Below are 8,737 nucleotides of genomic sequence, written 5' to 3'. Positions count from 1 at the left end.
GAGGGAGGGGGAGGAAGAGGGGGAGAGGGAGGGGAAGTGGGAGGGAGAGGAAGAGGGAGAGAGCAGGGAGGGGGAGGGAGAGGAAGAGGGAGAAGGAGGGGGAGGGGAGAGGGAGGGGATGGGGGAGGGAGAGGAAGAGGGAAAGGGAGGGGAGGGGGAGGGAGAGGAAGAGGGAGAGGGAGGGGTAGAGGGAGGGAGAGGGGGAGAGAGGGGAAGGGGAAAGGGAGAGGGAAGGGGAGAGGGAGGGGAAGGGAAGGGGGAGAGGGAGAGGGAGGGGAGGAGGGGAGGGGAAGGTGAGAGGGAAGGGGAGAGGGAGAAGTTGAGAGGGAGAGTGAGAGAGAAACAGTTGTCCTCAGATCTAGGAGAAGAGCAGTTCATACACAGAGAATAGAAAGCTCAAAGAACTGTGAAGTGCATGCATGACTACAGCAGTCTTAACAGCAACAGTCTGAGCAAGGAAGGGACAAAGAGACTGGGTCATATAGGTTTATAGACTTAGATTTAAATGCACATTTCAGTTACAAGTTACTGGCAAAGTTTGATTCTGAAATGTCCCTCAGAGTTCCTTGTATTTAAAAGTTTTTTAAGAACCTGTGACACCACTGGAAGATGGTGAACCCTTAAGAATTGACACAAACCAGAATGAAGTTAGCTTATTAGAGTTATGTCAGGACAAAGGATTTCCTTCCTGTCTCTATGTTTTTTTTTTCCAGACCACTATGAGAGGAGAAGCATTATGGCTGTATGTGTTCCCAAAATATACCTAGTATAGACACCAATAAATTTAACTGATTACACATTGATGCCTCTGAAACCATCAGTCAAAAGAAAGATTGTTTTTCTCTGAAAGTTGACTACATCAGGTACTTAATTCCAAGGATGAAAGCTGACTAATACTGATGCCCCTGAAGGATTTTCAATAAGGAAGTGTGTGCAGAAGGCAATAGTGGGACACACAAGAGAAACATTACTATTGTGATATATTTTAAGGAGAGAAATCAATGTCAGTGACAACCCTTGTTTTGTTTCAATTTGCTGTCATTTTGCATGTTGCTCCCAAAGTTGTTTTTGTTTGTTTGTTTGTTTGTTTGTTTTTGCCGGATAATCAATTCTCAAGTCTTCCTGGTATTCATGTATTCATGCAAAACATTCTAAAGTATTTCTTGAAACTCTATGTACAAAACATTTTCGTTCCACTGTATTTTGAAAAGGAGAGTGATTTTCATTAGAAAGATTTAGGTATCTCCTAATCTGAATCTAAAACAGGGCTTTGCATGGGTCCTTCTTTTAATTCTACTCTGGTGGTAGGAGTTTGCAAATTATATTGTTTCACATTAAGATGAGACACATGAGACAATTCTCAGCCTGCTGCAAGAAATTATCCAAATGGATTATAAATCATCTTTTTATTATTCCCACAGTTGCTACTGAATTGTTTAGATAGAAACAAAGTATCTGAGTCTTTTATTAGGTTGGACAAAAGTGGAAAAACAATAAAAGGCCCAAAAAATGTGTCACACAGGAACAATAAAGAGGTGATAAAAATGACTTGGGTTTTGTTATTCATTTTTGATGTCTGACATCCAGTGCTCAGGAAGTATGCAAGAGGGTCTTCTGTAGTAGACAATAAATTATTCAACACCGTTGAATTGTAGGAGTTAAGCACTGAAGTCTTGAGATCTCTCTCTCGCTCTCTCTCTCGCTCTCTCTCTTTCTCTCTCTCTCTCTCTCTCTCTCTCTCTCTCTGTTTCCCTTCCTCCCTCTCCTTCCCACCCTCCCTCCATTTCTCCCTAGCTCTCCTTCTATACTCTGTAACAAGGCCCTTTGTTGGAGTGTTAATAAAATGGAACTGGAGAAGGAGAAGCAAAGCCTAAAACCACCCCAGCGGGGAACACAGCGCAAATGCGGGCACTAAAATCTGGAGCATTTAAAAATTCCAGAAAAGCAGTCCAAACAACCACCTCTAGGAGCCAGCCTCTGTGCTTGCTCTTGGCAAAATTAGACATTCTGCACTATTGTTCTATTTACATGTCTGCTGTAGCTACAGTAACATAACTTTTCTTCTGAGTGTTGAATATTTTATTATTACTGTTGAGAAGAGTTTAAAATATTAAACTTGTTGATGTAGGGCCTAAGAAAAAAGTTATATGGAAGCAATCTCTGGACATAACGATAAATAAGAGACAAAATGTAAATATGACACTCAGCTATATACCCCACAAATAATATTTGTATTTTACTTGGATAGAATACTCTAGTTCCATTCTCATGCATCAGAACCATTGTGGTTTCTAATGGAAGGTGACATTTATACCTTTCATTTAGTTTGCCTGTTGCCTTTATTCTCATACAATAAAAATAATGCTAAATAATGCTCATTTGGGACAGGTCACCTGACTGAGTTGGGAATTATATTTCATGTGAAATATTCCAATTTGGTCATTTGTACCACTTATTTTATAAAACACAAACTCAAAAACTATATATGGTGGGAAACATCTGTAAACCAAGAACCAAGAGACCGAGGGAGGAATGTGCTATTTCCAGTCTACATAGGAATATTCTTCCCCCATCCCTAATTCAGTAACATCTAATTTCCACAAGCCAAAGTTCAGCCTGCTATTGAAATACCATTTCAAGTCAAACATGATAGTTCACATTTCCAATCTCAGCCCTAGGGAGGTAGAGGCAGGTGGATTTCTGTGAGTTCTATGCTGGGGAGGAATATATAGTAAGAGCACCTTGCCCTCCCCCCACAGCACGCACACACACACACACACACACACACACACACACACACACACACACACGAATCCATAGGCAATCTATTTACTAAACAAATCAAACAAAATGTCAGCACAAAGTTCAGTCATGAACATGGCTGTTTTCCTTGTTTTTTTCTAATTTTTTTATGATTGTTTTAAATGCCCTGTTTCCTCTGAGAACTTCCTTGCCTTTGAATCCCAGAACAAAATAACTCTGTTGCTTCAATTGGCACACACATGCTTTGGAAAGCAGTACAATATGCTGGGGGACTGGGGAGTCTGTGTTGGTGGTGATGCCAACAATTTGGTAATCTGATGCTGATTACCATACAAGACTAAAGGCGCTATGGGTCAAAACTCTGCCAGCACACAGGATGTTAAGCACAGGGTGAAGAAGACTTATCAGTTTCCATTAAACAAGTCCACATTGTCAGATATTACTATGGTCAAAATATGTGGATTTCTTTCTTTGAGTTTTTTAATCACAAATAAAGTTTGAAAATCTCCATTGTCCAGCCTAGATTCAACCCAAGGCCTTGAAGTAAGAGTGGGTGGCATCATTCTTTCCGGACCTTGGCTAAACATAACTAGGTAGATGTCTATCATCCCAGGCCTCCCTGCAGCCCTGCAGTGTGTGACTTCTGGTGATGCCAGACACAGGGGCAGACATAGCAAAGGGTAGATCTGAGCCCCAAACTTTTCCCAAACTGAGATGATGTCAGAGGTTGAGGATCTCTCATTCCTTAAAGACATCTTTTAATGTAAAATTGTCCATAAAATTCCAAATCTCTCCCCAAAATCCCTTCATCTAGGAAGTATGGGAGGTGTGAACAAGATAATCCTCTGATTATACTCTTCATTGGGTAAATAGGGATGCACTACAGTAAGGAAAAAGGCCTGGCCATGCCTTTGATGGCCATAGGTCATACCGCACAGCCTTATTTCCTTACCCAGTCCCTTATCCTTTGCTTTACAGAGGCATGTTGGTCTCCCATTCTCTTCGATCAATGAGTGGCTCATCAGACATATAACTTTCTCAGGATCTTCCATTTCAAAAGCAATAAGGGGAGAGAAGAGGCTAGGCAAGAAGGACAGAGGAGGAGAGAAATGGGAGAGAAGAAGAGGAGAAAAGAGAAATCAAAAAGAAAATAGTGCTGGTGAACTTTCTAGAGACTGAGGCACCTGAGGCTCGACCTAGTTGTGTCTGATGGAGTCACTGTACCCAGCTACTTACTGGACTGGGTTTTCTTTATCTTTTTATGGTCACAGAGAAAGTAGACGCTGAGTGATTATTAAATGAATGTTAATGATGTAAAATATGTTTTCTATGTTAATCATCATTACTGGAGAAATTCTGTTATCCTCGGGGACACATTGACAGTAAATGTGTAATTTCAGAGACGTATCAGAGCCAATTAAAATGTCACATGCTGATATCTCTGGTTCATAGCTCTTGTGAGTTAGTGGTTTGTGTTGCTCTTTTTTTTATTCTTCTCCTTTTTCTTTTTACATTTTAGTATCATGAACATAAATTGTCCTTGTTCGAATTGCCATCCCATAGTTCCAAAGATATTCTCTTACTTCCAAAGGCCTGAGAGATACACAAGGTACATACATTGTTTAAATGCAATTTGTTCATAAACACAACATTCTAGACCCCCTAACACAGGCTATGTACAACCCAGGACTTCATTTAGCATGGTGGGCATTACTTTATGCAAAGTCCTGGGCATATGGCAATGAGGAATTCTGTTTGAACTATGCTCCGCTGCCATGACACTTTCCTCCTTATGGTTTATGCTTCTAACATGCTGTTGAAAAGATACAACTGAAGAGGACCATTCCTATGTTTAAATCCAGGTTCTTGGATTAGGATTCCTTCATGGCTTATCATCCTGTAGAAACTCTGCAGCTTGCATTCCTGTTGCCTCCTCCTTGAGATGCCTTGTTTCCCTGCCCTGGTGACAGGAGTTTGTTCCTACCTCCATGTGATAGATAAAGCTAAAGCTACTGGATATTCTTCCGAAACTGCCACAGATGTCCAGGTCTCAACTCTTAAAAACATCCTCTCAACATCCTATGTGATCTACCTTTAAAAATTAATCTCTTTAGATATCTTTGTTTCTTAAGTCACTTGGTACTTCCTGTGCCTTATGTCCTGCATGGCCGTCATCGGTGTGAGAATGATTCCTCCTTATTTGTAAATGACTCTATGTAGCTAATTTCTCTGTTTTATTTCTAATTCTACAAGGAAACCTCTGATAGGAGTGTGAAGCCTGCCATAGCACTTATTATTATGAAATAAAAGTTGAGGTGAAGTCAAAACATTGAGATGAGGTTAAATACAATTTTTATAAAAGTAATATGACTATACTCACATTATTTTTGAAAAAGGGACACTGCTTAGACAAATTATTTCAACTCTAATTTTCTATTTACTTTATTTGAATTTGATTTTTTAAAGCTCTTTTAGTTTCCATTTCTTGTGTTATTTTTATTCTCTTGGCTTGAGATTTAAATAATTAGTTATCATTATTCATGAACATATACTCATATTACATATGTAAAATGATTCTTAAAAAATATACTACAACTCAGCATATGTTAGAAATTTCATTCCATAAAAATTCAATGCAGCATGCTGACAATCCTCAATATACATTAAAAGCTTCTGTTATAGTTGATTAAGGAGATATACCCTGAGGAGAGGCAATAGAGAGACTCAAAGGCATGTACTGTGAAACAAAAATAGCTAGGACTGTGAAACAAAAATAGCTGTGTGATTTCCCTCGGAAGGATGCGGCATTTTAGATCACCGCCCTTGGTTATATTCTTGCTTGCTTTATTTTTCTAATCATAAACTTAAGGAATATTGTACTGTTTCTCAAAATGCTTTTTGCCCATTTGTAAGGAACTAGCTATGGATTACTCACATCTTCCTATTTAATCAAGCATAGGAATTCATTTTTGAAGAGTGGTTTTTATATTTTGGCAAATTAAAATAAATGCTTTACAGAAGACTTCAGCTCTGCTTGTCCATTTAACTTATTATAACCATTGGGGTTATTTTTCTCCACTACCATTGCCGTCGTTGTCATCATCATTATCATCGTCATCATCATCATCATTGTCTCCATCATCATATCTCCATCATCATCATCACTGCTATGAGAGAGGGCCTCATGTATCCCAGCCTAACACATACTCCCTAAGTAGCCAAAGATGACTTTGAACTTCCAATACTTTTGCCTCAACCTTCAAGTGCTGGGATTTCAGTCTTGCACTCTATGCCTAGGTTATGTAAGGCTGGGGATGACACATAGAACATGTGCATGCTAGAAAACTTTATCAACTGAGGTACATCCTGAGATTTTTTTACCCACTTTTAACTCATGTTGACTTTGTTCTCTTGGATTTTTTTTTTTTTTTTTTTTTTTTTTTTTTTTGGATTCAATTTTTTTTTTTTTTAAATTTTTATTTATTTATTATATGTAAGTACACTGTAGCTGTCTTCAGACACCCCACAAGAGGGCATCAGATATCATTCCAGATGGTTGTTAGCCACCATATGGTTGCTGGGATTTGAACTCGTGACCTCTGGAAGTACAGTCAGTGCTCTTAACCACTGAGCCATCTCACCAGCCCGGATTTTAAAATTTAAATGAAGTATTATATTTAAAAATACATCAAAATATTTGGAATCTTCTTCTTTGAAAATAATTTATGGCTGAGAAGAGATGGAAATGTATCTTAATATTGACATATATTAATATTGGCTACATTATGGATTTCGACAACAAAGAAATGGAAGCCTGGCATGGCTTAAATATCTACCTTGTGGTTCTTTCCAAGAAGTGTGCAACAAGTGACTCTTTAAGACATATAAAATAACAATCATGTTATATTTAATTAAGTTGAGTGAGGTGATTTGGTATAAAATATTAGATCTTATATTAAAGAGTTACACATAAGTTTGGTCTAGTTTAAACAAATTAAAATACACTGTCTTTCCACTAAGGGGCAGTCATGTTTCTCCAGTATTACCTCAATGAGCAGGGTGATCATGTCTATACACTGAAGAAATTTGACCCTATGGGACAACAGACTTGCTCTGCCCATCCTGCTTGGTTCTCCCCAGATGACAAATACTCAAGACCCTGAATAACCATCAAGAAAAGCTTCAAAGTGCTCATGACCCAGCAACCATGTCCTGTCCTCTGAGGGCTTGTCAATCTTGTGCTGCTCATCCCCGGGCTGATTATCAGCAGCCAAATCCATCAATCTATAAGTCTTAAAGCCTTGCCAGGCTGTTTGAAATCCTGTCTCACTCACTACATGAATGAGTCTATACTGATAGGCCTCACCCTTAAAAGGAACAATCTTTTTTTTTCATTTCATGTTTTAACTTGCTGCCAGATTACTAAAGATACAATGACTAGAAAGAAAGAAAGAAAGAAAGAAAGAAAGAAAGAAAGAAAGAAAGAAAGAAAGGAAGGAAGGAAGGAAGAAAGAAAGAAAGAAAGTAAAAGAAAGAAGACAGATTGTTTTACAAGCCATAGTCCCCATTAGAAGTAGTATTATGGATTTTAATTTTCTATTCTTCTTTTGTAGTTAGGACCAAATATTTGTTTCCTCATACTCAAATGAAACCAATATAAACCACATGAAAGCAGTGTAATTATGCTCAGGAGGAGATATTTCTCTTACTCTTACTGTTTACAATTGGGCCTCTGAGAAAAGAAGTCATGAGAATTTTGCTTTCTGCACTGGCTTCAAGTAGAAGAGTGGTGGCTTCTACTCTTTATGCTTATAGTAGATTCCTTCACCGCTTGTTTTTGTTTACATGCCTCTATTATTCTTTACTGAGTAATACTGATTAATCATGGTACAACCGAGTCTCTTAGATTCATGGAGTCCATTTTCATGTTCTCTCTGTTTAATAATTTCTCTTTTCCCAGGACTCAGTGTTCACTTTCACAACAATGGGGGATGTGTTTGAGGTTTCTGTGGACATGTATATCTAGGTTTTGTGAAGGCACATCAAGATCTGATGCTCAAACTTGTAAGAGAGATTCAGACACAATATTGAATGTCTGTAAGTATGAGACACATCATCATGGAGACGGCTTCACTCAGGAAATAAAAGAGACCATGTCATAGCTCAATGAGGCTCTGCAGATTCCATCAGCTGTCAATGTCCGACCCCCTTGCCAAGATCATCCCAAATGACTTTGTTCTTAATCTTCACTTCCAGATCATTTCTAAATTTTAGAAATCCACCACCTTCACCTGTATTCACCTGTAATGTTACATTCTTCCTCTTTAGGCCAGTGGCCCTGATTCTTTGGGTCTGTAATCATACAACAAATTGTTCCCACTATCCTCAATCAATGTGGTTGCGTGTGTGTCTGGATCTTTCCAGGTAGCATGGCAAATTCTTCATCTTTAGCTAGGTGCCATTATTCTTTTGCATTCTCTCTTCCTTTGCCTCATGTAATAGTGACATTTTTCTTTGATTCATTATCTTCTTAGCATAAGAATGAAAAGAACACTGATAAGACAATGTGGTTTCTCTGACCATGACTTTTAAGAGCCCCTCAAAGGAATTTCTGAAAATGTGGGTCTGAAGTAACTGACATTAGCTGGAATAAGGTGGAGGTTCTAACCAGTTCAGGAATGCACTTAATAGCTCAAATGCATTTCTTTGCAGTTTTGCCAGCTCTGCTTGATATGCAGGAAGAGAACTTTAATCTTTCATTGAGTTTCACAAACAGGATGTGAATGTAAAAGAAGCTTAGAAAAGTTGCCACAGCAATTCAGAAATAAGAGATTTGCAAGACATTCCTGGAGCCAAGTTTCCTGTTCTCCAAGCTGAGCTGTTGTCTGCTAAGTGCAACTAGGACTCCTGGGATTCGCCATCAGGCCAAGGAAGATTGGCTCTGATAGAGCCTGCTGTAGAAGATCTTTGTCAT

At 38.7% G+C, this 8,737-nt stretch overlaps 1 pseudogene; it reads left to right on the top strand.

The window, feature by feature from the left end:
* The first annotated feature begins 6,791 nt into the window (after nucleotides 1–6,791).
* On the top strand, nucleotides 6,792–6,986 carry LOC114621841 (annotated as a pseudogene).
* The last annotated feature ends 1,751 nt before the right edge of the window (nucleotides 6,987–8,737 follow it).

This window comes from Grammomys surdaster, unplaced genomic scaffold (assembly GCF_004785775.1).
Source record: "Grammomys surdaster isolate TR1022 unplaced genomic scaffold, NIH_TR_1.0 185, whole genome shotgun sequence".
In the NCBI taxonomy this organism is placed as follows: Eukaryota; Metazoa; Chordata; class Mammalia; order Rodentia; family Muridae; genus Grammomys; species Grammomys surdaster.
The sequence above is the reverse complement of the archived record's forward strand: the minus strand, read 5'-3'. Positions and strand labels throughout refer to the sequence as shown.